The 25,861-nt window shown below is 43.4% G+C and overlaps 1 long non-coding RNA gene across 2 annotated transcripts in view; it reads left to right on the top strand.

The window, feature by feature from the left end:
* Nucleotides 1-25,600, top strand: part of LOC118671245 — a 29,783-nt gene extending 4,183 nt beyond the window's left edge. Inside the window, exons 2-4 of one of the 2 annotated variants that reach the window (XR_004972682.1) lie at nucleotides 6,647-6,982; nucleotides 19,696-19,811; nucleotides 23,397-25,600. This is a non-coding gene — a long non-coding RNA (uncharacterized LOC118671245). The remainder of the gene's footprint in view (nucleotides 1-6,646; nucleotides 6,983-19,695; nucleotides 19,812-23,396) is intronic. The other variant, XR_004972683.1, reaches the window with a different exon arrangement.
* The last annotated feature ends 261 nt before the right edge of the window (nucleotides 25,601-25,861 follow it).

Below are 25,861 nucleotides of genomic sequence, written 5' to 3'. Positions count from 1 at the left end.
TCTCTCTCTCTCTCTTCCTCTCTTCTTCTCTCTCAAATCAATAAAATATATCTATATATATTCAGGCAGAAGGGAAAGACACACTAGCTGTAAAACATTGAAAGGGGAAAAGAAAGATGTGGAAGAGTTTGGAAAACTGTTATAAAACCCACCACATTAAGATCAAAAATAAAACATTGCTGTTACTACTTAGCCTCCCTGACTTAGAAAGTGTGGCCTTCAATGTCAATGTCAAGCGTGGAAATCAAAACTATAATTCCACTAATATGAATCTTACATGCGGAAGATGGTAAAGAGGTTCCAAAAACCAGGAACACAAAAAGTTGGAGAGCAATCCATAGGAAGCTGATGCCACAAGATCCCAACCTTCTGCTTCCTTCTCTGTAACTTTAAATGGCTGTTGGGATGACCGTTGGAAATGTGGAGAGTAGATGGAATGTTGCCTACCTATCCTGTGTTCTTCATGAAAGGGAAGTAGATTAATTCCATATGCTTTAGCCCTGGCTGGTGTGGTTCAGTTGGTTGGACATGTCCTGTGCACTGAAGGGTTGCCAGTTTATTCCAAGTCAAGGCAGCTAGCTGCCGGGGTTTTGGGCTTGATCATGCAGGAGGCAGCGGATCATGTTATGCTCTCACATCACTGTTTCTCTCTTTCTCTCTCTCTCCCCCCCTCTTCCTTCCTCTCTCTAAAAAATAATTGAAAAATCTTTAATAAATAGGTAAATAAATAAATAAAATGTATCCTATACAGATGAATAGCAACTATATATGATATAGCAGGTGATACGTGTGTGTATATATCTGTATGCATATACATATATATTTGAAGTTGGCATATACATCCAAATATGGCCAAAGAAAGGTTCTCAGAGTTGGAAAAGTTTTATTTCTTTTGGTATCTTTCCATCAGGAAGTTGAAAAAGTCATACGCTTCCACCTGTCTTACTTCCTTTCTAGCCCCTTCGCCCCTCCCTTTTTATTTCAGTACTTCTGCTTCCTTTTTCACAACCACTACCCCGAGATTATTTACCAATCCCAAGTGACTGGCAACTCCATGACTAAAGCCAGGCCCTTTGCTGGTGATCTTTAAATTAAGATGAACCTGTTTGGCTCTGCCCTCTTAAGAAGGGTTAGTCACTAGAATCTTGTAGAAAGTGAGTTCGGGAGCAAAGCCAACACCCCCTTGCTGCAGGCAAGAATGCATATGTCTGTGTCTGATGCGTGGGTCTCTGGAATGCTGCTACATTTCTTGTGGAATCCCAAGTTTTTAAAGGTTACGGTATTTGGGAGCTAGCATGCTGGAATTGACTTAGCACTGATGTTGCCTTGACTTCAAATCCAAAAAATAAATAAGTGAGGGCTCAGGCTGAACCAGACCAGTAGAGTAGGCAAGAGGATTAGAAATCTTAGAAGCTTGCCAACAGTCAGGTGGCCTCAGTTTCTCCACCCTTGGCCCTATTTCTGTTTTCTTTTGAAATTCCTGACAGCAAGAATTTACATCAGAATTAGTTCTCACTCAATTAAGCCTAGCAAAGAGAATAGTTTTTAACCTCTGGCCAACCCTAGGTTAAGGGTGGGGTGCAGAAAAGAGACCTAAGACATTAAGGCCTGCCAACTTGGTCAAATCACGTAGTACAGGTTGTGATTTTTTTTTTTTTTATACAGGGTGTGATTTTATGAGAGCAATTTGCGTTGGAGTTTTAGCCACATATCTTAAATAACAGAGGATGAAAATCTTCCACTTCCAGCTTCCCTGATTTGCATATGAATCAAGATTAATAAACATTTAAAAAATGTAGGAGAAGCTATAAAATTGGCTTATGGCCTGCTTAGGCACAGGACTGAGCCAAAAGTCATCTTGTCCCCAATAAACTAATAATACTGAAGCTGAAGAGAAACTTAAGGTAAGCATTGAGGACCCTTTCATTTTCAGATATTCTGCATTTTCTAGGGAATAGTCTCCAGTATAGAGGCTAGCCTTTGGGATCTGGTGACTTGAAAAACAACACCACCTAAATGGTAACATCTCTATATTGTGAACTGACTCAAGAAGAAGCCAGAGACAAAAAGCAATTCAAACTGCTTATATTCTTTAGTCCTGGGAAGCTGTACCCTCAGATTTCTAGATATGGTCTATTTTAGTTCAAAGTGCGATCACACTGTATAAAACATACATTCACTGAGAATGAGACATAGCACAGTTACCCTAGGGACCTGACATCAGGAATTAGGGCAGGCCAAAAAAGAAGAGACAAAATTCTTTAGGCAAACAGGCACAATTCAAACATTCAAGAGGGATTTATATTTTTCTTGCCCCAAACATACAGTAACTATGATGTGGGAGCCTCAGTTTTAGGAATTCTGTATCAGGAAACATCTATGTACTTTTGCCAAAGTGATTCATTACTGTCTCATCTCAATGTAAAAGGACATTAGAAGGTGACAGAATCAAAGGAATTAAAGAGGAGAGGAAAAAGTCACTATTTTACAGAAAGTATTATTCTTACTGTCTGATGGAGTAAATCACTCTTTTTTTAAAATATATTTTTATTGATTTCAGAGAGGAATGGAGAGGGAGAAAGAGACATATTAATGATGAGAGAGAACCATCAATTGGCTGCCTCCTACACGGCCCACACTGGGGACTGACCCTGCAACCCAGGCATGTGTCCTTGACCAGAATCGAACCTGGGACCCTTCAGTCTGCAGGCTGACGCTCTATCCACTGAGCCAAACTGGCTAGGGCAGTAATTTCTTTTAAGGCCTTTGTTTTCCATAACTTCCCCCCACTTCCTGGTAAAGGGACAGAGAAGTCCAATATGCCATATTACAAATACTAGGATTCAAACTTAAATTTTAAGGGTAGGCATAATAAGTTAAAATGAGTTCCTTTTTCCTTTGTTCTTTTTTAAAAAATATATATTTTATTGATTTTTTTACAGAGAGGAAGGGAGAGAGAGTTAGAAACATCAATCAGCTGCCTCCTGCACACCCCCTACTGGGGATGTGCCCGCAACCAAGGTACATGCCCTTGACCGGAATGGAACCTGGGACCTTTCAGTCCGCAGGCCGGTGCTCTATCCACTGAGCCAAACCGGTTAGGGCGCTTTGTTCTTTTTTATTATTGTTCTAGGGGCTTCAAGTAAGAGGACCAGAAACTGACACAGAGCAGAGATAGAAGCAGTAATTTGCCCAAGGTTAACTGCAGAGCTGTGACAAAAGCCATGATGAGTAGAATTTCTGACTCCTATCCTTGCAGTTGTAGGTAACTGTCAGAGGACAGGTGTTGATATATTAGCGGGACTACTTGCCCTAGATTTTATCAGACAGTCCTGGTTTCACATTATTCCCCACCTTTGTCATAGCCATGTCCCTGTCCTAGAAATCCCAATATTCCAACATTTGAGTTTAAAGAAAATGAAAGAAGAATTGTGTACCTGGGAGTCAAAGCAAAGAGGGCACATGATAGCTGGTGTCAAGGGCCGGTAACAGGAAGGAGACAGAAAGATCTGATTGCTAGAATAACCAGGCAGCTCAAATGAAGGTAACAGAATCCCACGCTGCAGAACATCAGCTGATGCTGAAATGAATGCTCTCTCCATGAGGGCTTAATGCAGACTCAGAGCAGTATTGCTGTTTTGAACCTACCTCTGGAGCACGAATACTCCGGCCTCCATTAGAAGCAGGCTTCCACCTTGGCGATTTGACCTACCAGTAGTGTGACGAGTCCTATCAAACAGAACCATGGGGATAATCCCTTAGTGAAAGAGGTGGGGGATGAACTTCATTAGAGAAAAAAAAATACGTTTTCATGAAGCAAATTTGAAGTCCTCCAACTGCTTTACAAAATCAGGTCTGTTCATACCTCACTAAGATTAGCAAACCTAGCAAGAGAAACAAGTTCTCTAGGCTAGTCCTGGGCTCTTAGCCCCTACACAAACAAACCCTAGAGATTCTATTGAAGTATCCTCTTTATTTAGTACAACTAATCCATTACAACTCTAAATCAATGGAAACACATTTAAATGTTTTTCAAAGTATTTTTTCGGTGTGAAAGAGGGAGTAGAAACCCATGGAGCAGAAGAAAGGTTCAATTTTTCTCTTACCATGACCATTGCTAACCTTTCATTCCATGTAGTAACCCTTAAGACATATTCTCATCAGCCAGGTGGGGGCCTCTTGTTCTACAAAGCAGACCAAGTAATTCTCCCCTAAGTACAGGATACCTAGTTAAATTTGATTTTCAGGTAAACAGTAGTTTTTTAGTATAAATATGTCTCAATATTTCATAGGACATGCTCATACTAAAAATATGCAGTATTTGGGGGGTATACTTATACTAAAAACTATTCATTGTTTATCTGAGACTCACATTTTATTGAACATCCTGTATTTGTATTACCTAAATCTGGCAACCCCACCAGTGGTCTGCATTCAGATTTTGAAGATGGCAGCCAATGACTTTGGAACTGTTTGGTTATATAAAAGGGAATTTTAAAATAGCTTTGTGTGGTCCTAATCATTTTGATTCAGTGGATAGAGCGTCAACCTGCAGAATAAAAGGTCCCAGGTGCGGTTGTGGTCAAGGGCATGTACCTCAGTTGCAGGCTCTTCCCCAGCCAGGGCCCTGGTCAGGGCAAGTGCAGGAGGCAACCTAACAATGTGTTTCTCTTGCATTGATGTTTCTCTTTGTCTTTCCCTCTCTCTTCCATTCTCTCTAAAAATCAATGGAAAAATATCCTTGGGTGAGGATTTAAAAAAAAATCAATAAACTATTCTTTAAAAAAAGAAAGAAAAGAAAATAGCTTTATGTGTCTTGCAAAACTTTTTCTTGAGAGTTGATTGGCATTCTGTCATGTTTAGGTTTTTTTTTTTTTTAATATGTTTTTTATTGATTTTAAAGAGAGAGGAAGGGAGAGGGGTAGACAGAAACATCGGTGAGAGAGAGACATGGATCACCTCTCTCCTGCATGCCCCCTCCTGGGGATTGAGCCCACAACCTGGGCATGTGCCCTGACCAGGAATCTAACGGAGGACTTCTTGGTTCCTGGGTCAATATTCAATCACTGAGCCACACTGGCTGGGCATGTTTATTTTTTTAGGCTATGAAACCCCTTCAAGGACTTTCTTCTGATTTTCGTACACCCCAAGGTATTAATCTTAGTGGAAAACAGCATAGTTTAATGTCAACTGGCTCCATTAAAAAATCAACTTGTCTCGTCAGATATTTCAAATGCTTTAAATACTTTTTCTGAGATTAAATACCCATGTTCAAAATAGGGTGGTGATTGTGCCATATTTTATAAGAGAAATTGCTTTGAGAGTGATGTTGGCAAGATTATATGGAGTAGCAGCCAAATGCTAATCTACCACACTGGGAAACCAATTATAGTTTTTTATTTCTTTCTCTCACACCTGTTGCTATATTAATACACTTTTAGTATTTTCACTCACCTGAAAATGATGCAGTCAGACATTATAGACCTGATTCTGCCACTCCTGTAGCTATTACTAGTAACGCTTAACCATTTTAATGGGGAAGGAAAAAAACTACTGTGAAGAATAAAAATTCACAGGATTTTCATAAGGAGTTTCTCAAAAGAATCTCACATTTTAACATTATTCAGGAGAAGGAAATCTTTTCATAATTATTAATAATTTGGTCCTTTAAAAAAATCATCTCTTCCAACCTGTTTCTTTTTTTATAAAGTTTTTTTAAAAATATATTTTATTGATTTTTCACAGAGAGGAAGGGAGAGAGAGAGTCAGAAACATCAATGAGAGAGAAACATCGATCAGCTGCCTCCTGCACATCCCCCACCGGGGATGTGCCCGCAACCCAGGTACATGCCCTTGACCAGAATCGAACCTGGAACCTTCGGTTTAGGCCCGACATCCACTGAGGGGTCCTGGATTGCTAGAAGACGCAAGCCGGGCTGAGAGTCTGCACCGCCCCCTCCGTGCATGAATTTCATGCACTGGGCCTCTAGTGTTGTCTATAAAAGAAGACACATACACTCAAGAGTAGTACACAGTAGCAATAAATGTTTAAGAAACAGGTTGGGCCGAAACCGGTTTCATATAGACATTATTTGCCTTTCTATATATATACCGGATGCATATAGACATCCTCGGTCCTCCCATTATCTCTTTCTGTGAATTCCAGCGCTGATGTAATTTAACCCAAAGAATGGAACAAGAAAGACTGGGAGGAATAGAGCTTGAGTTCCTATGTAGCGCATCGCTAACAAATGGTGCCTAGCATGGCCCACTTAAGAGCAGAGGAGTTTCCATCACCCGTTTCACTTAAATATTAGGAACTATTCAAAGACAGTGTTCGCTCTTAATGATCCTCAGAGTCTCCTGACTTTCCAAAAATGTATTAAAATCCAGAATCATTAAAATCTCTGTCTCTTCAGGAGTCAGATTGGTCCCCTTCTTGCAGTGCAGGGGCATTGCCTAGTGGGACTCGTACCACTGTTGGTCGGTACAGCGTGCTGGCAATGAGCATGATGCAGTTTTTTTTTACGAGGGTCATGATGAGGACCAGTTCATGGTTGGATGCATATAGACATCAATAATTCTTGTTTTGCAGGTACAACACATGGTTGGATGCATATAGACATCAATAATTCTTGTTTTGCAGGTACAACACCGAAGCCCCAGGAGAAGTTGTCCACATTCAGCCTACTGGCCCGCAGACTCTATCCACTGAGCCAAACCGGTTTCGGCCCAACCTGTTTCTTAAACATTTATTGCTACTGTGTACTACTCTTGAGTGTATGTGTCTTCTTTTATAGACAACACTAGAGGCCCAGTGCATGAAATTCATGCACGGAGGGGGCGGTGCAGACTCTCAGCCCGGCTTGCGTCCTCTAGCAATCCAGGACCCCTCAGTGGATGTCGGGCCTAAACCGGCAGTCGAACATCCCTCTCACAATCCTGGACGCTGCATGTACCAGTGACCATACTTTTCATACCGGTAAAAGGCTTCTTGCTGTTGTATGGGCAGCTATATTTTTTGCCCTGATTATAAAAAGCAGTTCATAGCATGATCCTTCTGAGGCAGTAGTACCATTTTCCCCATCTTATGGGTGGAAAAACTAAAGTAGAGAGAAGTTAAGTAATTGGCTTTGTCACACAGTTATGAGGGTCAGAATCAGGGCTGATCACAAAAGGTACAAGCCAGAGTCCATGCATGGCATCGCTGCATCATCCAGTGTTTTCAGTGTTAGAGTAGCCTTGCCAGGTTTTAATTTTTATCTCTAAGAGACTCTTCCCAATATATAGGGTAGGGTTCCTAGACCTGGCCGGCAACTGGCCATCTGTGGGGCAACCGGCAGGCAGGGTGATGGGGGGCCCGCTGGCACCTGCCTTGGCTTGCAGCCTGGCGCCGCTCACTGGCCAGCCCCCTCCCCCACTGCCACATCGCCTCCCTCTGCGGGGTGACCAGTGGGCAGGGTGATGGGGGGGGCCCACTGGCACCTGCCTTGGCTGGCAGCCTGGTGCTGCCTGCTGGCTGGCCTTGCCCCCCGATTGCTGCTTCCGGTTGCCTCCATCTCGGGTGGCAGATGCTCAATGTGTTGACTGTCTGCCCCCTGATGGTCAGTGTCTGTCATAGTGACCAGTCCTTCCGCCGTTTGGTCAATTTGCATATTAGGGTTTTATTATATAAGATGGTTTTGATCTACACATGTTGGGTGTATCAGTAGTTCATTCTTTCATATTGTTGAGTAGTATTTTAGGACTATATGCAACTTTTAGAGAAGAATAAACACCTTTATTACATGAGCTAAGATAGGAGGGAGGAGGATTTATTTGCCTTTCTAGGCCTTGATTTTCCTTCCCCAGCTCCTTGCCTCTAGCACACAGCCATCCGCTTGGCAACAGTGACCTGGTTTTGGAGCGATGCATGCAAGAGACTTGCCTTGCTGGAAGTCCACCTCTAGAAGACTGCTGATTTGGGCATTCTTTTTCCTTTCATCATATTTCTTTTGAATTTTCTTTGATCATTAAAATCTCTGTCTCTTCAGGAGTCAGCTTGGTCCCCTTCTTGCAGTGCAGGGGCATTGCCTAGTGGGACTCGTACCACTGTTGGTCGGTACAGCGTGCTGGCAATGAGCATGATGCAGTTTTTTTACGAGGGTCATGGTGAGGACCAGTTCATGGTTGGATGCATATAGACATCAATAATTCTTGTTTTGCAGGTACAACACCGAAGCCCCAGGAGAAGTTGTCCACATTCAGCCTCAAGGCACAGTATTTCTTGCTGCCTACTGGCCCGCAGACTAGCATGTGTATACCGTGGGGCCTATCTGGGTGTTGTTAGCAGGGCCAAAACTCAGCTCATATTTTCACTCCTTGTGGTAGGACTTTCTCTTGCCCACAGTTTTGTGGCACTTGTTCCAGTTGTCCCAAGAGATGCCCATGGCTCAGTCCCAACTTGAAAAAGGACTGTATTGCAATTTATTTATCCACTTTCTTATTTATAAATGTTTGTGAGCGAGAGGAAGGTTATGAAAACTCATACTTACTATATTTCTTCCTATCATATTAAGGACAAACTTATAGACAGATAGTTATGATAGCTCTTCCCCCCACACACACATTTGATGGTTTTCTTAGGCTAAGTATCTAGAAGTAAAACTCTGGATCAAAGAGTGTGAAAATTTTTTAAGGCTCTAAAAACACATTGCCAAACTGACCTCCGGGAATGTACCAATTTCCAATTTACACTCCTTTTAGCAATATATAAGGACGTCTGCTTCCGCACCGTCCAGCATTATTAGTTTCGTTTTCTTTTCTTCTTGATTTGGTAGGTGAAAGTGATAGCTCATTGCTGGTTACTTTCCATTTCCTTGATTTCTGGTTAGGAATCATTTCCTTTTTCATTTTGGCCATATGTATTGCTTTGGTGAATTGCTATGCACTTTACACTAAGTATTCTTTCGCTTACTCCCCCAGGTACTACTGTTATGCCCAGAATTCAAGATCCCCAAGAAACCATGCCAGGGAGTCAGTCCGATGCAAAAGCAGAAGGTCCTTTATTGAGTTAGCTAACCCGACCCGGGCCTCCAGTCGCCTCAGCGACCGGAAACCGAGTGCCCCCCGTGAGAATAGTGAGGGGAGGGGAGCCGGCTGTGGGCCCTGCCGATTGGCCAGGCGCAAGTCGGGTCTTGTTAAATCCTGGGCGTGGCCAGCAGGGGCCTGGGCTCGGGAAGAAGGCACTTTTCTGAGCACATGGCCTCTGCCCCATCATTCCCCCCTTGTCTTGGAACTTCCGGCTCAATCATGAGACGGACTGCACTTTTATTTCACCGTCGCTAGGGGCCCGTAGTGAGCACACAGAACTATCAACTGAGCTATTTTATACACTTAACAAATGGTCCGGTGGAAGGGAAAGAAACCATTTTAGCTTTAACAACTTCTATTGAAATAGGATTTTTCTTCTTAAAATTCCTCCATGGCTATTAAAAAGCCAAATAAAGATTATACTGTCCTGATGTTTGCATAAACACAACAAGAATGGTAACTGACTACCTTTGCTGGAATTTCATGGTTGAACCTTAATGTGCCCCGTAGGGCCAGGAAGCCAAGCCATCCAGCTGCCATCAGGCCTGCCTGCAGTATCTGCTGAGTTAGGTGAATCCCTCACCTGTAGCAACTCCACCTGAGCCCACGCTCCAGGCTTTAAGGCCCATCTCAGTAGCCCTCCTACTTGTTGCGGCCCAGAGTGTGTGGGGGTTCTGCAGGGATGCAGAGGCATCTTTACTGCTCCCCTTCTACTCTTACCAACCGCCAGTGATGGTAGGGCATGGGCCTGACGCTCCAGCGCCAGCCGTCTTCAGGGCTCCCAGGCAGGATACCAGGCTTTCTTCGTGGCATTCTTAGTGGCTTCAAGTCTTTGGAGCTCAGATAGGGCTCTTTAAAACATGATACTCCAGTCAAAGTTTTCCGTTAATAAAACCACTACTAGGCACCAGTCTTACTGAATCTATGCAAAGAAACGTACTTACTTAGCATTAAGATTTTGGAGGAATTACATAAGGAGAAAAACATACTGATTTACTCTAAGATTTTCTGACTTTCCTTGCTAATTTCTTTTCATGGATTTAAAACAAAACAGTAATTGTTGGTCCATTCCTCGGACTTTCTAGTCTAAACAGGCTTTTTCCAGCTTTACTACCCCTGACATGGGCATGGTGACTCAGGCCTACAAGACAGTATTACAGGCTGTCAACTGTTAGCTGTCTCTCAACAGAGACCAAAACCTGATGGGCACCCTTCCCTGCCCAGTTGGGCACTTGTCCTCTTGGCAGCTAGACACCCTTTACTTTTGGGGGTCACCCCACACAGCTCCCTTCCAGGACAACCAACATACAGTCAAACCTGCAAAAGAATCAAAGGTCAATATAACATATCAATACAATAAAACATGATACTAGACATGTGATCCTATGAATTGTCCTTGTCATTTTGGAGCCGTGTCCATGAAGGCGCAGGCATTATCTAAATCTATTTAATGTTACCAGCATCACGCAGGTCGAGCACGCCGTAGCTTGAGCTTGAGCGGGTTGCGTGGATCTCGATCGACGCTCTATTTGGTGATGAAGTCTTTCCGGATGGACCCAGGTCGTGACGCCGTCTACCTTGAGAGCGGTGGGGGTCTTCAGCACCACACCCTTCCAACGTGGCTCTAGGGTCTCCCAGCAGTACCTTCTGATGTAGACCCAATCTCCTGGTCTGTGCTGATGAGGAGTTGGGGTTGGGCTGGTCCCATAGATGGCGTGGAGGCGCGACCAAATGTCCTCGTGCGCCCTCTGGAGCCCTCTCTTGTCTTTCTACCAGTTCCCTTTTTGGCAGAGCAGCAACCAGGCCTCTTTCAAGGGAGTGTGCTAGAAGTGGGTATCAGCCCCTCCTTTGCTAGCAGCAACAGGTACCAAACCCTTTCAGTACATTAGACCAGCTTCATTCCCGCCCACCTTTACAGATTCTAAGGCCCATTGTTTTCCTTTAACCAGCAAGCTAAATGACACTGGCCTGCATTATTTAATTCAGCACAGGCAGGGGGAAGGGCCCATGGAATCTCTGCCCTGAGGAACTGTGAGCCCCACCCTTAAATGTCCCAATCAGATTAGAAAAGCCACAAATACCTTTTAAATCTACCCCAGAATTCCAAAATCCCAACCTAGCACAGAATATACTTCCACATTTATATGAACAAATAATTATACCCAAGTAGACATACAAACATCAAATAAACATTTACACCCTTTTAGTGAACAAGTACCTTTACAGTCTTGGGATCTTGAGCAGACAGGAACAGATGTGGAGGCCTCCCTTTCTCACATCCTAGGACAGGACTTTTGACCTATGTCTCATCCAGATAGAAACGGTCCACATTTATACCACAAAATACCAACAAATCAGTTTCAGTTGTGTAGCCAGTTCGAGTTTTGACTTCTCTCTGGAAGTCTCAGAGATGGTGAATGCCATCTAGAAGCCATTAATCCATTCACACAATCCCCCAAAAGTTAAAGAGGAAGGAAAGAATCATTCAATGTCATTCAAGAGGATTTCGGCTAAACAACAAAATTGACAGATTAAACACATTGGAAAACCAAGGCCAGAAGTACCCTCTGACGTTTCAGGGGTACCAAGGAAAGAGAAGTTAGGCCACGTTCAGCCCTTCTCACAATTCACCATTAGTGACCAGTCCCAGCTCACTGGTCTACCATCCATTTAACATTTCTTTTTCCTCCTATCACACCAAGGCCATGCTTTCCAGGTAGCTAGAACTTTTAGCCTTAATTTTTAGGTGATTAGCACTAGTTAAACAATTTTAAACAACAAAGATACATATTTAAGTAAACACATTATCTAGAACCTAGGTTAAACTTAGGCATATCCTGGGTCTCCCAAACACTGAGTTGGCAAGGTAACTGGAGCCCTTTAAGATCAGTATGAAACCACAGTTTCTACCTGAAATCCTTTTAAAGACTTTGACATAACCTTTAATTGTCCTTAGTTTAAGGAAAGCAGGGTTTTCTAGATTTCATTTCTCAATACTTAACCAACAGATTTAATTCTGTCTTCTAGATTTTTCATGAGGCAAATTACTTTTTACTTTCAAGCGGCTCTGGAGAACCACATTCGAGCCTTGCAAGACAGGTTTTTGGCCTCCCTGGTCTTTTCAGATGTAAATTGACGACATTCTTTAAGATTTTCCTGCAGGCAGGAGGCGACTATCTCCTCCCTCCATTAAGAAAAGCTTTCTTAATTAACAAAGGACCAGTTTTTGTGGGTTTTTTTTCCCCTCTTTGGAAAAACTGTTCTTTATTATGGGTTAGGCTTGGGATTTATCCTGCACATTTGAAAGGAGACGCTAGCCCAAAACCCTATCCAAAATCGGACGGTGCGCACATTAGTTTTAAGCCAGCTTTTCTCCTTACACGTGCATAGAAATCCCAGACGCATTTACTTGGGGAGGGGGTGACCTGTTTACACAGACCCTCACTCAGGCGGCCGCCCTACCGCCACACAAAGGAGGGGGGAGGGCAGTCCCCCTCCCTCCACACTCACACACTTTTACCAGACATTTATTCAGAGTTTAAACAATCCATTCAATTCCTAACAACTTCCCCATTCCTGAGGGAGCTCTAAAGCCTCCCCCAATCTCCTTGAAATTATTAATCCAGCAAGTCCACAAAATAAAACGGAAACACAAACAACTAAAGGGCCCAAAAAAGTACAGCCTTCCAACTCCATGGAAGCAAAAACCGAAAGCTAGACGATGGCTGCGCGCCAACCAGCAGGAGCGACCCGCCTTTTCTCAGATTGAGGGGTTCCTACAGACCTTCCGACTCCGCGGAAGCAAATTTTCCCCTCTTCAGATGGAGGATCAGGAAGCCCCCCTACTCCTCCTGCCTGTCTCAGATTAAGGGGTTTCCTACAGACCTTCCGACTCCGCGGAAGCAAAGCTATACCCCTTCAGATGGAGGATCGAGGCGTCCCCCGGCTCCTCCCGCCTATTGATCCTGTGCATCCACTCAGATCATTATTACAGGCATTTACAGGTGATGGGGCAGAGGCCATGCACTCAGAAAAGTGCCTTCTTCCCGAGCCCAGGCCCCTGCTGGCCACGCCCAGGATTTCTTTGAACTAACCAATGACAAGCAAGGGATGTGCGCGCCATAGAGATGACCACATCCTGTGTAACAAGACCCGACTTGCGCCTGGCCAATCGGCAGGGCCACAGCCAGCTCCCCTCCCCTCACTATGAAAGCCCGGATTTTCACATGGGACTCACTCGGTTTCCGGTTGCTGCGTCGACTGGAGGTCCGGGTCGGGTTAGCTAACTCAATAAAGGACCTTCTGCTTTTGCATCGGACTGACTCCCTGGCATGGTTTCTTGGGGATCTTGAATTCTGGGCATAACACAGGCATTTACAGATTTCAGAAGTGAGCTCACACCGGATAGATACAAAACAAAACACACGACACAAACAAAACATAGACCTACCGCGGTCAGTCAGGCCCTCCGGACTGGGGGTCCCTCCTCATGGTGTTGGGGATCCCGGCGAGCCCCCAAAATGTTATGCCCAGAATTCAAGATCCCCAAGAAACCATGCCAGGGAGTCAGTCCGATGCAAAAGCAGAAGGTCCTTTATTGAGTTAGCTAACCCGACCCGGGCCTCCAGTCGCCTCAGCGACCGGAAACCGAGTGCCCCCCGTGAGAATAGTGAGGGGAGGGGAGCCGGCTGTGGGCCCTGCCGATTGGCCAGGCGCAAGTCGGGTCTTGTTAAATCCTGGGCGTGGCCAGCAGGGGCCTGGGCTCGGGAAGAAGGCACTTTTCTGAGCACATGGCCTCTGCCCCATCACTACATGGAATATATGTTATTATTTTCATTTTGGAAAACTGAAAAATGCATGAATTAAATGACCTGCCTGGGATCTCAGTGGCTAGTAACTGGCAGAGCCAGTGCCAGAACAAACCCAAGTCAGTCTGAGTCAGAGCAGGCAGTCTTTCCTCCTCAAGACTCGGTCCTCCCATTATCTCTTTCTGTGAATTCCAGCGCTGATGTAATTTAACCCAAAGAATGGAACAAGACTGACTGGGAGGAATAGAGCTTGAGTTCCTATGTAGCTCATCGCTAACAGATGGTGCCTAGCATGGCCCACTTAAGAGCAGAGGAGTTTCCATCACCCGTTTCACTTAAATATTAAGAACTATTCAAAGACAGTGTTCGCTCTTAATGATCCTCAGAGTCTCCTGACTTTCCAAAAATGCCACCCAAATCCTTTGTCTATCTCTGGAGCCTCCCAGTGCCTTCGTTTCTGCATCTATAAAATTAAGTGTTGGAGCAAGTTATATAAATGTCAGAGATTATGCTGTATACCCGAAACTAACATATTGTATGTTCCTATAATCGGAAAATACATTTTTAAAAAGGAATAAAAAGCTTAGATGTTGGATTAGATACTCTTTGAAGTTCTTTCTAGCTCTTAAATTATTTTTTTTCTACTAATTTTCTGTAGAAAAAGTTATTATACTTGCCTCCATCAGCTTTGGCCAATAAGGGCTACATTCAACAGTTTGTGAAGTTTAGAAAATTCTCCTTAAAAATGTGTTTTCTGTTCTTACATACCTTTCCATCCTGACTATCCTTTCCCCCTGATATGTGGCATTATTTTCCAGAGGATCTCTCTCTCTTCCTCCCTCTCCCTCCCTCCTCCTCCCTTCCCCTCTCTCCTGCCCTGGATTTGAATATTCCACTCCACCCAATTTTGTTCCTATGTTGCAACTTTTGTGTTTCTACTGTGCTAGGGTGAGGGACTGAGGCATGAAAGGGTTACGGAATGTGCTAGGGGGAGGGACTGAGGTATGGAAAGGTTACTGGGTCGGGTCGAGATTGTGACAGAGAAAAATTGCTAGGTTGTCTCAGAAAACAATGTATTATGATTCAACCCAGCCAGGTGTGACTCTGTTTACCTCCCCTTTGTTCTTGTGAACTTCTAAGGAACAGCTAATGAAATGCTTTGTAGTTGTTTTTTTTTTAAACATTATGTAGATTTTGCAATAAAGGATTTTTCTGTACCCTTGGTCGGCACTGCAGGCTGCGAAGCCCCTTACTGAAGGGACGCACCGTAGTCAGCTGGCCAGCTTAATAAAGGCTCTTAAATTTAAATTCTGAGTCGGTGGTCTATCTCACTGATTGAACCCATAACACTACTTTCCCCCTCTATCTTTCTCTGGATTCTTTGGTGGTTTTTTTTTTTTTTTTTTTTTTTTTTTTTTTTTTTTTTTAATATATTTTATTGATTTTTTACAGAGAGGAAGGGAGAGAGATAGAAAGTTAGAAACATCGATGAGAGAGAAACATCGATCAGCTGCCTCCTGCACATCTCCCACTGGGGATGTGCCCGCAACCCAGGTACATGCCCTTGACCGGAATCGAACCTGGGACCTTTCAGTCCGCAGGCCGACGCTCTATCCACTGAGCCAAACCGGTTTCGGATTCTTTGGTGTTTTAATTGCATCTATTCTCTATGTCCATCTCTGTGAAAGCTACAAGATAGCCATAAAGTCTGGAGACATACATAATAGCTTATTTTTTACAGATTGAACTCCCTTGATTACTTCTTCTGGACTATATAGGTTTGTTCAGTGGAAATGAAAATTAAAGCTAAGTTATATGAGGCAAAGCATCACAGATTCATTTGCAGGAATTGATAGAAACTCTGTAGCACTATTTGCCCTGTAGGTTGATGCATCACATTAAGCATTTCTAATGAGGGACATTATATTGACCATATCATGTAATGTTATTGAACATAGAATATATGATATTGTAATATTCATAAGCCTTCAGTTATGGACGCTCACCTATGTTTCCAGATTTTCTGGCCACTTGTGTTCATTGGTGGATTTTTGTTCTTGCCTTTTCTTTCATTTTGCATTATACATATTTCTTCTTTAGTATGCTCTTCATTAAAACTAGCCCATGTAGCCCTGGCCGATTTGGCTCAGTGGATAGAGTGCCGGCCTGTGGACTGAAGGGTCCTGGGTTCGATTCTGGTCAAGGGCATGTACCTTGGTTGCGGGCACATTCCCAGTGGGGGGTGTTCAGGAGGTGGCTGATCGATGTTTCTCTCTCATCGATGTTTCTAGCTCTCTGTCCCTCTCCCTTCCTCTCTGTAAAAAATCAATAAAATATATTAAAAAAAAAAAAAAACTAGCCCATGTATTAATGATTTAGCTTTGAAGACAAAACCCAATGCTTAAGTGGAGTCTATCAAGAACCAGAAGTTGTAGAACAATTAAGGTCTGTCTTGCCCCGTCTTTGTTTGTCAATGGCCAGAATTTCTGTCCCAATGTAGAGGAAGAAGTTACTCAAGAGAGGCCCCCTGAGCAACACTCAGCATCCATTTAGAAAAATAGTGTATCAGCTACGTCCTTTTTACTTTTCTGGAGCAGTCTGAGAAATTATGAAAGACAATAAAATATCTCTCTACAAAGTGCTATTTCCTGAGCCGTTGAAATGTTTATTTCTTACTCCTTTCTTTCATTTTTCACAAGATTGAGAGACGAGAATTTAGGATTCTCACAACACAAATGAGAAAGTGGATGTCCAGCTAGGTTGTGAATTTCCAAAGCTCACAGTAAGTTGGACCAGATCTGAAAGCAGAAACTGGATCTCTCTGCTGGCTGAGTCTCCTGTCCGTGGCGTTTTATACTGCAAGAAGCTGTCTGGTTAATGTAGAGGATGTGGCTTGCTTATTCATGGCTCTTGGAAAATGAACCTTTCTCTTCCTCCCTTCCTTCCTCCCTCCCTCCTACCTTCAGAACACACACACACACACACACACACACTTCACTTTATTAAATGAGCAAGAGGGGGAAAAAGTCCACAGCAGCCTGCCGTCTGGAATGGCTCAGGTGGTAGCCAGCCACCTAGAAGCAGGGAATGACTGTGTGGTCACTAGTGATTTCAGTGATTCCCCCCCCCCCCCACCAGCTGTCATCACAATTTCCAGAAAAGCTGCCAAGAAAAAGCAGTGATTAGCATTTCACAGGACCCTTTCCCTCCACACTGTTATGGATCTTGGAACTTTTTCTGACTGCTTTTTGCCCACCTTCCCTCCTTCCTCCACCATTCTGGATACAGAGACAAGGCATTTGACCTCACCTACAGTTGAAGAACTCTACTTTGAAGATGCTTCCCTTCTGCCAGAAACCCTCACGGAGACTGAGTTATCGTTCCTTTCCCTAATCTGGATTGTTTCCTTCAAATCAGCACCCTTATGAAAAAGCACCTTATTCCTACCTTCCTTCCCCCCTTTCTCCTGTTGAGCCCTCTCGCTCTAAATAATACACTCAGGCCTCTAGCTCTTGAGGCACTTATCACACTGTAGGTAACTAGCAATTGAAGTGCTTATCTTCACTTCTAAGGAATGTGACTTAATGTATTCTAACCCAGCAAAGTGCCTGGCCCATTGTTGAGACTCAGTCAATCTCTGTTGAACAGAATTTGCCTAACTTGGCCTCAGGCACCTCCCGAATTTCACAGTGTGCTGAGTAAACAAACTGTTCCCTTCCTGTCTGGGGAGACCCACCCAAAGACCAGAAGAGGGAGGTCACACCTCTGCAGAGACAGGGGCTTGACTGATGTCCCCTCTACCTATAATCCAGTGGTTCTCAACCTTCCTAATGCCGCGACCCTTTAATATAGTTCCTCATGTTGTGGTGACCCCCAACCATAAAATTATTTTCGGCCCTGACCGGTTTGGCTCAGTGGATAGAGCATCGGCCTGCAGACTGAAGGGTCCCAGGTTCGATTCCGGTCAAGGGCATGTACCTTGGTTGCGGGCACATCCCCAGTGGGGAGTGTGCAAGAGGCAGCTGATCGATGTTTCTTACTCATTGATGTTTCTAATTCTCTATCCCTCTTCCTTCCTCTCTGTAAAAAATCAATAAAATATATTTGATAAAAAAAATTATTTTCGTTGCTACTTCATAACTGTAATTTTGCTACTGTTATGAATCGTAATGTAAATATCTGATATGCAGGATGTATTTTCATTGTTACAAATTGAACATAATTAAAGCATAGTGATTAATCACAAAACAATATGTAATTATATATGTTTTCCAATGGTCTTAGGCAACCCTGTGAAAGGGTCGTTCGACCCCCAAAGGGGTCGCGACCCACAGGTTGAGAACCGCTGCTATGATCCTATTCCACACTTTCTCCTCTGCCACAGGCTAAGTAAGGCAGTCCTCAAACTTGTTTTTTCCAGACACATTTGTGGGGGCAGAGCTGCTAATAGAACAGGCTATGGACTAGGTAGGGATCAGGGTAGAGGTCAAAGCCTGAACTATCCTATATAATAAAAGGCTAATATGCAAATTGACCAAATGGCACAATGACCGGTCGCTATGACGCACACTCACCACCAGAAGGCAGATGCTCAATGCAGGAGCTGCCCCCTGGTGGTCAGTGGGCTCCCATGGGGGGGCGCCGCTCAGCCAGAAGCCAGGCTCACAGCTGGCAAGCACAGCAGCAGTGGCAGGAGCCTCTCCCACATCTGTGGCAGTCTGACCTCCCCTGAGGCTCCCTGACTGAGAGAGGGCACAGGCTGGGCTGAGGGGCCCCCGCTTAGTGCACGAATTTCATGCACCAAGTCTCTAGTATTATAGAAATCTCTAAGAACGTTAGATTAGAATTTGATATGGATCGACAACGTGTACTAGCTTGATAACCCAAGAGAGGTCCATAGAGGTGGGTTAAGAGTGCTTTCTCTAGCCCTAGCTGGTTTGGCTCAGTGGATAGAACATTGGCTTGTGGACCAAAGGGTCCCAAGTTCGATTCCGGTCAAGGGCACATACCTTGGTTGCAGGCTTCTTGGGTTGCAGGCTCCTCCCAAACCTAGGCCCTGGTCAGGGCTCATGTAGGAGACAACCAATTGATGTGTTTCTCTCACATCAATGTTTCTCTTACCCTCTTTCTTCTACTCTCCCTAAAAATCAATGGAAAAATTATCCTCGGGTGAGGATAAATAAATAAATAAATAAATAAACGGTTTCTTTAAAAAAAGAAAAAAAAAAGAGTGTTGTCTCTAGAGACCTGCTATCTAGGTTCAAATAGTATTTGTGCAATTTTTAAACTATGTAACCTTGGACACATTAATCTCTACTTTATCTCTCTATACCTCAATTTTCTCACCCATGAAGTAGGGATAATTATGGTACCTGTGTCATAAGGTTGTTGAAGGGTTAACTAGGTTAATACATGTTAGTGCTCAGTGTTGTTATTACTAAGGAGAATGGCTTTGGATGGCACCAAATTTATGATGATGATTTTATGTGCAAATGCAGGGCTGAGGCAGAATTAAGTAGCAGGGTCTGGAGAGAGCAGAATGTCTTTGGATAAACGAGTGCAAAGAATTTGGAGTTTAGGGTGGGGGAACAATCAGAGAAGTGAGTAAAGTAGAGAAATAGGGAGAGAGGAAATTTTAAAAGCAATTTCAAATTTACAATAGTAGTTAAGAACAGGTATATTTAATTCAAAATTGCTTATGTTGCTGAGATCTAAACCACCACAAAAATAAAATGGTACAATACTCCTTAGAGAGTAATTTGGCACTATCAAAATTAAAATGTATATATTTTTAACCCTTTAATTCTATTTCCAGGAATTTATCCTACCTTGGTACTTGCAAACAGACTCGTGACCTTTTTGCAAAACCAGAGTTTAGGAACCACCACCTGTCTATCAATTGAATACTATGAGTCCATTAAAAATATTGAGGTAAGGTTATACATATTATACAGTATATCTATGCAATAGAATACTATGTGTCCATTAAAAATATTGAGGTAGCCGAAACCGGTTTGGCTCAGTGGATAGAGCGTCGGCCTGCGGACTGAAAGGTCCCAGGTTCGATTCTGGTCAAGGGCATGTACCTGGGTTGCGGACATATCCCCAGTAGGAGATGTGCAGGAGGCAGCTGATCGATGTTTCTCTCTCATCGATGTTTCTAACTCTCTATCTCTCTCCCTTCCTCTCTGTAAAAAATCAATAAAATATATTTTAAAAAATATATATTGAGGTAAAGTTATACATATTATAGCCAATCTAAAAAAGAGATACATATCTCAGTCAGCGGGGGAGCCTAAGAGTCAATGGAAGCAGCTATGCCAAAGTCCAAAGCCAGAGTCTAAACACCTGGAAGAATTTAGAGGCTTCATATTTGGAGTGGCTGGTGGGGGTAATGAGGGATGAGAATCGCAAAGCCTCCCACAGAGTTGCATGGAGGGAATATCATCATAACAGCAGGTGGGGAATTAGCAAAGGGGAAGGTCCTTGATAATCCCTTTAAAAACATCAGGTGTTTGTAGGTCCCATGCAGAAATCTGTAGTTTTTGGTCCCTGGGTGGGTCTGGTTTGCTAAATGCCCCAGGGACAGATTGAGGAAAGGTCGTAGTGGAGCAGCATGATGGGTCGAGGAAAATGAGCCTGGGAAGCTATGGGTGGATAATCACGGTTATGTGGATTTCAACTAGCTTTTCAACTGAGCTCAAAGGATAGTAATCAAAAGATTGATATCAACAAAGAGAAGGGCCTCGCTGTCTCAGTAAATACATATATATTTTAATGTTTTTATTGACTATAGAGAGAGAGGAAGAGAGAGGGTGATAGTAACATCCATGAGAGAGAAACATCGATCTGCTGCCTCCTGCACCTCCCTACTGGGGACTGAGCCCGCAGCCAGCAACCCCAGTGTGTGCCCTGACTGGGAATCAAACCAGCGACGTCTTGGTGCATGGGTTGACGATTAACCCCTAAACCACACCTGCCAGACTTACTAAATATTTTTTTAAATCAGTGATTTAGATCAGCAATTTTCAACCTTTTTCATCTCATGGCACACATAAACTAATACTAAAATTCTGCAGCACACCAAAAAACATATTATTATTTTATATATATATATATATTATGTTATTTTATTTATTTATTTATTTTTGCTGATCTGACCAAAAAACAGGTATAATTTTGATTCATTCACACTGGACAGCTATTGTTGTGTTGGCTCTTGTCATTTTAAAATTTTACAGTCTCAGGGAAAAGAGGTCAGTGCCTCTGACTAAATAATCAGGTATTGTGTGTTTTCAAAATTCTTGTGACACACCGATTGAACATTGCTGACTAGATGATGATCTAGCTGGGACAGATAATTAACAGAATGGATGATAGAAGCGAGATTTAAAATAATCTTGACAGATTAGAACAAAGTGCCAAAACCAACAAGAAATTTGACAGGGATAAAGTGAAGACTTAAGTTTCGGTTTTTAAAAAATCAATTGTACAGAAAGGAGAGACTGGCTTGACAGCATTTGTCGTGAAAAAGGTTTGGGTCTCACTAAATCCAGTTCCTTGTCACTGTTTCATGAAAAGACAATGTCAGATCAAGAGAGCTCACAGTCTCACCATGTTTTGAACTGACCAGTTGTGACTTCCTGGAAGATATTGATGCATTAGTGTACACCAGTGAGAGATCAGGTTGGGAAAAAGTCCAGTAACTTCAGCAGGTGAGGAAGAACGGGACGAGTTTGGACATGTTAAATATGGGGAAGGGAAGAATAAGGTGCATAAATAATCGTTGTCCTCAAGTAGCTTTTTTGACAAGTCTAAGGCTAACAGTATGAAATTGCCAATGTTGAGCCATTTTGATCCCTAAACTGGCAATTTCGTTTGGTTCGACCTAGTAGAAGAGGATGGAAACTCTTTCTGTAAATGCTGCAGAGACAAATGAGAATCAATGGGTGAAAGAGGGAAGCAACGATTATATCAACATAGGAAGGAGTTTGTCACAATCAGATGCTCTAGAGCAGACTGAGCTGCCTTACAAAGTTCTGGGTTCCTTGTCCCCGAGAGAGCCCAGGCAGAGATGGCCAACAGTCTCTGGAGGATATTTAGAATTTTCTGCATTCGGTGGGAGACTCCATGATCCAGCCTGAGTCTCCAGTCTCTCCAGCTTAACTCCACAATACCAAGACAACACAGCAGGCTGCTGGGAATGCCTTGGCCATTCTGGGTTGTCTTCTACGGCTGTGTCTCTGTGCACATCAATCCTAGAATTTCACATCTCCTAACTATGCACCCTTCAAATTCCTACTCACCTCTGCAGACTCAACTCACGCATAGGCCCATCTGAACTCTCCGAATGGTCTGCCGTACTCTCGCCTATGCGCTTATACCTGCTGCTTACTCTATGGTGTCACTTAACATTCTTCTGTAATTTTTTGTGGACCCGTCTCTCTCCTACTAAGTGTGTGTGAGCTGCTTGTGGGCCAGAAACAGCTCTTCCATCTTTATATCCCCAGTGTTGGAGCAGATTTTGTAGCTTCATATTCTTTTAATAACATTAAGTGAATGCATAATATTAATATTGGATGTTTTGATTATATATGTAAAATTTAAAAAATTATTACCTATGCATTTTAATAAAATATTAGTTATTCAAAATTAATGCCCTTACTATGGGGGATACAGATTGATATTTTCTATTTTATTTTGTTCATTTTTAAAAATAGAAGTCGTAATCTAGGTTCCAAAATTAATGTAGGTTTCCAGCCTTATTCTGAAAAACACTGAACTATATAGTCAAGAGCAGGGATTTGAGCTCTGGCCTGGCAGCTCATTTGATTAGAGTGTCATCCTGATATGCCAAGGTTGCAGGTTCGATCCCTGGTCATGGCACATACAAGAAGCAACCAACGAATGCACAAATAAGTGGAACAACAAATCAATATGCTTCTCTCTCTCTCTCTCTCTCTCTCTCAATCAATCAATCAATTAAAAAATAAAAAGAGCAGGGGTTTGAATGGAAGGTATGAGAACCTAATGGAAGCTGTGGGCCTTCTTGCCAGAAAGATGCATGTGTGCACTACATTGATATTCAATTTCAGAGCTCCTTGTACCCACTAAATCCTTCTGTGCATCCTGGGTTATGAGAGTTTCTTCTAACTTGTATTTTTCTGAGAAGCATGTAGACGTAGGCTAGGAACATCTAAGAGTCACCCATAGAGAGAGCACAAAACTGGAAGGGAGGTGCATAAAGAACAAAGACTAGAGGGACAATGCTGGGGTGGGGCAGGCAGGACAGTTAAGTACATGTGAAAGGCAAAGGGGTGGGGAGCGAAGTAGATCCTGGTTAAGGGTTAGGAGGCAGGAAAGGCGCAGCACCCCTGGGCGCGGAGATTGGGCCTGCTGATCTGATCTTCTTTCCAAACTGTGGGCTTTCTTCTCTCCTCCCTATGGCTCACTTTCCCTTCCTCCCCTCTAGGCAGCCCTGATGGAAACTCTGAAACTTTTCCTCTTTTCTTCCAGATGGGGAGCTCTGGCAGAAAAAGTGTTCTGGCCCGTGTGCAGTGACGCCGTTCTCTCTGCCAAGGGATCAAGTTAAAATCCGCTTTCCTGGAAACCAGCTCATGTCTTTAGGAAGCATGACCCTAATTAGGGAGAGATTGGGACCTTTGGATAAAGAAGGGATAGGAAAATATTTTTCAGCTTTCGCTGATATAGTAACTTACAAGGGTAAAATATGAACACTGCCCTAGCACGTTTAGTTCAGTGGATAGAGCTTTAGCAAGCGGAATAAAGGGTCCCGGGTTCGGTTCCAGCCAAGGGCACATGCGCAGGTTGTGGGCTCGATCCCCAGTAGGGGGTGTGCAGGAGGCAGCCAATCAATGATTCTCTGTCATCATTGATGTTTCTGTCTCCCCTCCTCTCTGAAATCAATAAAGAAATCTATTTTTAAAATAAATAAATATGAGCACCAACAAATAATTTAAAAATGGGATCTCCTGTTTCTGAGATCTAAACTCAGGATCACAGATTTGATAAGGTCTTCCTTGAATCTTAGGTAACCCTAAAGTGTTTTCAACAACATGTTGAGGAGACAACAAACATATATCTCACATTCCACAGGATATATAGGGAAAGAGGCATAAGCATAACACAATTGATTTCCTATTGCCCCTCGGGAATTTGGGGGTTGTGAGAAGTTCTGTAAAATCCAGAAAGCCCAGGACATTATTATAGTCCACTATTAACATGGCTAAGGGGAAAAGAATGAAACTTGGGTGAGGTTAGGAACCTGAGTTATGTGCCTAGATAGGCCCTGACTCACGCTGTGATGATGGCCAGTCACTTCCTGGCTCAGTGTTCCAGTCCCCCTATCCCCCAGCCCCTTTGCCTGCCCAAGTAAAATAAAATAACAATTTTATTCTTTCTTAAGAAAGTTAAACCTGATTGTTTCTATAAAGCACTCTGGAAAATAGCCAGCCTCTGAGTGTAGCAATGTGAGATGATTTTATTCATTTTATAACCAATGTCCTGGGTGATACCTAAACCATGAGGACTATAAACTTCTTTATTTTTGTTGGAATCCTCAGTTGGGGAGGAAATACATAGGTGTTCCGCTTCCTCTTCTGTCTCTTCTGGCTTCTGGGAATGACACTGTTGTGTTGCTAAAAGGTCCCTGGGGAGATATTTGGGAGATAACTGGGTAACACCCAACTAGGTCAGGGAATGAGTCAGGGCTCAAGGACTCCATACCAACCTCTCCCACTCCTGCCAGGAAACCTCCTGGGGTGAGACAGAGATGAGAAGGGAGCCAAGGGGCGGGCCTCAGGGCTGCCTGCCCTGGGGCCTCTGGCTGGCTATTTCACCCTAGTTTGCCCTGCAGCTGGACTGCGTCTGCTGACGTGCAAGCCGTGACACACTCTTGCTGACGTGCAAGCCGTGACACACTCCCCCTCCCTCTCTCCTGAACCTCTGCTCAGTCCCAGAAACAGATGGCCCATCCCTCCCCAGAAGTGACTACAGGAGAGATGAGAAGGAAAGGGAAGAACCGAACCAGGTGGAGATCTATCCCTTCAGAAACACAGGGCAAAATACAAGAGGCATTTGTCTAGGAGGTGAAGAGGAAGCAGAAACTGCATTCTCCTCTGACGAATCAGGACAAGAACAGAAGAGCATCGTGGCCGGGCTGACACAGATGATAGAACAGGATTGAGAGCTAAGGCTGAGAAGGACCAAGTAATATTAGCCTGAAATCCTGTAAGACTCAAGAGCAAAATGGCAATAAATAAATAAATAAATAGTCACAATTCTTGTTTGGAGGTCCTCAGCTCTTGCAAATCCCTCTCTCTTTCATCACCATCAATCCCAGTTGGTGGCAATTCTTAGACCTCTCCTCCAGGACAAAAAACAAAACCATTTTAGGCACCTAATGTCTCCCAGTCACGTTTCCATAAATGATTTCACGTAGTAGTGCTCACAACAGCCTTACCAGGCAAGTTTTATTATCATCGCCATTTCACAGAGGGGTACACTGAGACTTTAATCACTTAGAGGATTAAAGTGATTTGTTCATAGAGTTTGGAAGTCGTGGGGTCTGTACCAGTTACCAGAGTCGCCAGAGATTCCATTATACCAAATTGCCTTTGATATAAAGTCAAATCAAGTCAAAAATAGTAGAGATTTCTTAAAGCTCCCAAGAAGCAGTAAGGAGCGGACCAAGTAAAGAGCAATGGGCAGAGATCTCTAACTCTCTAAAGGTAGGTATTTTAAATCCTGGAATTGTTGGGTTTGCATAGGGCTCCCTGCAGTCTGAGATCCCCGTGCAGCCTTGGTACCCTCTAGTGGAAGTTTTCTGCATTCACACAGCTTCCCTTCAACCCCAAAGAGCTAGAGAGCATCCCAAAAGAATGGTCAGCTGGAAGGTACATGTTTATAATTCAGAGTCCATGGCTGGTAAACAGAAGAATACAGACTAAAGGTATGCTAAG

The sequence above is a fragment of the Myotis myotis genome, unplaced genomic scaffold (assembly GCF_014108235.1).
Source record: "Myotis myotis isolate mMyoMyo1 unplaced genomic scaffold, mMyoMyo1.p scaffold_m19_p_17, whole genome shotgun sequence".
Taxonomy (NCBI): domain Eukaryota; kingdom Metazoa; phylum Chordata; class Mammalia; order Chiroptera; family Vespertilionidae; genus Myotis; species Myotis myotis.
Note: the sequence above shows the minus strand (reverse complement) of the source record. Positions and strands in the feature narration are given on the sequence as shown.